Raw genomic sequence first — 3,172 nt, 5'->3', positions numbered from 1 at the left:
AGAACAGTATGAGGGATTTTCCTTTTATCTCCCTACCAGCTGAGATTGGTGAGCCATTTATATTGTCAGAATGCTGGTGACAAATGAACCGCCACAGAGGTAAAGCCAGATGAAAGATCATCACAGACAGAACAGATGTTCCCAACCTCTGAAGACAGAGTCGTAGTTTCATGGACCTCAAAATGGAAAGATTCATCCAAGGAGTATGAACTAAGGGGAAACTGAGCAATGCCACTTCTGGGGCTTTGAGAAGCTGCAGAGTTCTGGGCACTGCTCCTTCCCTTCTCTGGCAGAATGCTAAGGGGAGAAGCTGTCATTGCAACGTGAATAGAGGCAACTGGGAATTGTATTAGAGGGACTTTGAGGATCTCCCAGCTTCATTCTGGGGACAGCTGATATGAACCCTGCCTCAGTCCCAATCTCTGTAACCTTCACCTCTGACCCCTTCTTGGCCTCATGGTAGGTTTCCTCCAATACTTCAATTGGGCCATTTGCCATGATGACATCAGGATTTTTTAAAGGCAGTTTTATAACTTTATTTGATGTATTGGACGATCAGTGATTAGTTCTCAACCACATTGACTGTCTGTAGATGTTTGAAAGTGGTAACATGTACATAGGTAATGAAAGTATAGAGCTTATTTGGTGAGTCTTCATCCTCATTACATTTTCTGGACGCGGATTCGGTATGGGACATTCCTTATTCCTTTGGCCCAGACAGCTTTGTTGAGCCTGGTATCAATGCACACATCTGGAGTTCCCATCTCCTTCATGGCAAATTTCCGAATCTCTTTGAGTGTCCGAGGGTCGCGCTTCTTGAAGCCCACTCCATGGCTGCGCTTGTGAATGCTGATGGTGTATTCTCGGGTCACCACCTCGTTGATGGCAGAGCGGCCCTTTTTCTTCTCGCCATCCTTCTTTGTGGGAGCCGTTTTGCCGGGTTCAGGTTGGAAAGGAAGAGCGTGAGGGATTGTGGGAGAAGAGAAGCCACAGCTGCAGGTACCCACATCAGGATATTTTTAAAGTTCCTCTTGGATTCCATCCAGGCTTCCCTATGATGCTTGAGAGGGGCTGCCCATCGTGCAACCTTTAAAGCACAGTGAAAACCATCTTCCACAAGTTCCCAGAAGCTCCTGACGCCCTTCTCTGACGTCAAGGTCTTTAGATGGTACCTAGTCTTGTGTTAGAAGCTTTCTCACCAGGCAGCCAAAAAGGCTCCATCGTCACCTGATTTGTGGTCCCCAGAAAGGAGCCTGCATTAGGCCGATAAGTCATCATCCAGAGAGGTGATGACAGTCGTCTCCATGACCACTGATTAATGAAAACAGGGCTAGTTGGACGCGGAGTAGATGGTTATAAATGGTGCTGTCAGAGAAAAATAATTATTGTATTAATAAGGAAACAGTTCAAAACCAGGCTCTAAAAAAAGAGAACTGGCAACTTAGCATCTCCATGGGTTTCCGAGGCTGTGGGAAGGTGTTCTAGCTCCCCCACCGCCCGTCTCTCCAGAAGGCAGCCCCTCCTTGCCTGTGCACGTGCCCACGTCCACGCGTGGCTGCGCAGTGGGTGTGTTCGACCTGACCCAGCTCTGCCGGGATGCGGCAGATGAGCCGGGGTGGCGTGCAGGCTTTTGGTACCACTTCCAGCAGGAACGGGGAAAAACGAGCATATCTTATTGTACCTGAAACACTCTATGATATGTACTAAATATTATGACTACTCCGGGCCTTGCAATAATTGATTCACCCACACAGCCATTTAGTCTGCGAGCTGTTCGTTTTACAAATTCTACAATCTTTTAGAAATTCTTTCAGTGCGGAAGATTGCTGCCTGGCCTCAGATTCATTATGGTGATTGAATCCTCTTCAATAGAGAACGGTTTAAAGAGAGCACAGGCCCCGTGCGTCTCACTCAGAGTGAAGGCGCATAGGTTAAAAGCTTGTCTGGTGGCATAATTCACTGCCGCTATGCCAAACAATCACGTCTTATTGTGACCTTCATAAGATACAAAAAGGCAACAGGATAGAGCTTGGCTTTTTTTTTAAACCCACTCACAGATTTAGCTTCCCAACATCTGAAGCTTGGAGAATTCCTAATTAAATAACCAATTAATAATGTAGAATAGAAAAAGCTATTTTTTTTTCTGAAACGCGAAATCATAATTAATCAGAGTACAAAAAGCTGCCTGTCTTTATATCAGAAAAATATAGACTAGGTATTTAAATATTCCCCCACACCTGAACCCTTGGCCATCCGTCATTGTTATGACTTAAAACATCTCAGACTAAATTAGGTTTTGTTTGTATAGAGCAGTGAAAGTCAGATGGCTTGAATGACAAAATTAGAACATGCTCAAATCACTGAGACAAAACTGCATAAAGAGGAAGATGTGCAGGAAGGGCTGCCACGATGAAGCAGAAATCTTCCACTGATTTTTTTTTTAAATGCGTTATTTCCCATTTACCCAACCACTTGGTGTAAGTATAAATTTTGACCCCAGGCAGACATACCAGGGAAAGGAAAATTATCCCCCTCCCCTTGTCAATTGCCCAAAATAGCATGCACAGCTCTAGAGAAGTTATACCCTCCCCATCACTCCCCACTCGCCCCCACCCAAGTTTCTCCGGCTGGCCCTGGCCCTGGTCTTGGCATCTACACCCTCAGCCGACCCGCCCACCGATCCAGCCCACGCCCCGTCCCCGCCCACTGATATTGTCAGTAACACCAGGCAGCAGCCACTAAGGTTCTCCCCCCACCCACTGGGGCACTCCACGCCACCTCCCGGCACATTTGTAGTTCAAAAGAAAAGCTCATTTTTATAGTTGGTGCCACCTCCACAATTTACACTTTGCCCATGAAATACCAAAACCAGGGAGTACAGTTTCCAAGGAAGAAATTTGATAAAAACACTTTTATTGATGGAAGAGATTGGCAGAGACGGTCGCCATCTGCAAGGAAGCAAAGGCTCCTGCAGGTGCGGGTTGATCCAGGGCCACCCAAGCGCCCCTCACTCAGGACCACATGCCCAGGCACTAAGCATGTCGTTTTGTGTTTTTCAAACATGCTAAGCGTTTCCTTACCCTCTGGCGTTTCCTCCTTGAGGGAGTGAATATTTGAAACCCACCTGGTCTTCTTGAGGTGACCCAGTTACTACTGTGTGAGAACATCTTCC

The 3,172-nt window shown here is 46.6% G+C and overlaps 1 pseudogene; it reads right to left on the bottom strand.

Annotated features, from left to right (window-relative positions):
• Nucleotides 1-520: 520 nt before the first annotated feature.
• On the bottom strand, nucleotides 521-1,275 carry LOC116530831 (annotated as a pseudogene).
• Nucleotides 1,276-3,172: the final 1,897 nt, after the last annotated feature.

The sequence above is a fragment of the Sapajus apella genome, unplaced genomic scaffold, assembly GCF_009761245.1.
Source record: "Sapajus apella isolate SASKATOON/1434 unplaced genomic scaffold, GSC_monkey_1.0 scaffold68, whole genome shotgun sequence".
Classification (NCBI taxonomy): Eukaryota; Metazoa; Chordata; class Mammalia; order Primates; family Cebidae; genus Sapajus; species Sapajus apella.
This window is presented reverse-complemented; position numbering and strand designations above follow the sequence as displayed.